The sequence below is a fragment of the Camellia sinensis genome, chromosome 5 (assembly GCF_055761805.1).
Source record: "Camellia sinensis isolate YWXY chromosome 5, ASM5576180v1, whole genome shotgun sequence".
NCBI lineage: Eukaryota > Viridiplantae > Streptophyta > Magnoliopsida > Ericales > Theaceae > Camellia > Camellia sinensis.
Window position 1 is genome coordinate 7,470,923 of NC_138965.1, and position 519 is coordinate 7,471,441.

Sequence of the window (519 nt, forward strand, 5' to 3'; positions counted from 1 at the left end):
GGATTAATTTTTAAATACCATCCCCGTCCCCGTGGGGGTATTTTTCGAAAAAAACCCGCTCAATTCGGGGTCGGGTCCCCATCGGGCCGGTTTCAAATTGCCATCCCTATTTATAACACAGGCATTCAACCAGAATACAACCACAAGCATTTATAGACATCACAGGCATTGCAACTTGAGTTTCACATCTCCTATCCTTGTCTGCAATTGTAAGCAGATCATAAAAAAATGCTCTTACTCTGCAAGGCCACAATTATGAAGTTAGAGGTTACAACCAAAAAGAGCAGTGGAAACTGTTCGGATGGATCAATGGAGACATAGGTAAGATGTTGAATTCACCAATAAAATATATTTATCTATAATCCTTCTCATTAGCCAAACTGCAACCTAGAATACACCTGCCTGCATGATTCCATGTTTAGCATATACCACACACAAACCTTCTCATGGCCTGTGAGATGATAGGAAAGATAATTCCTTTAAATAATTATGCACCAATGGGGACCCTCTTGCAAGAGA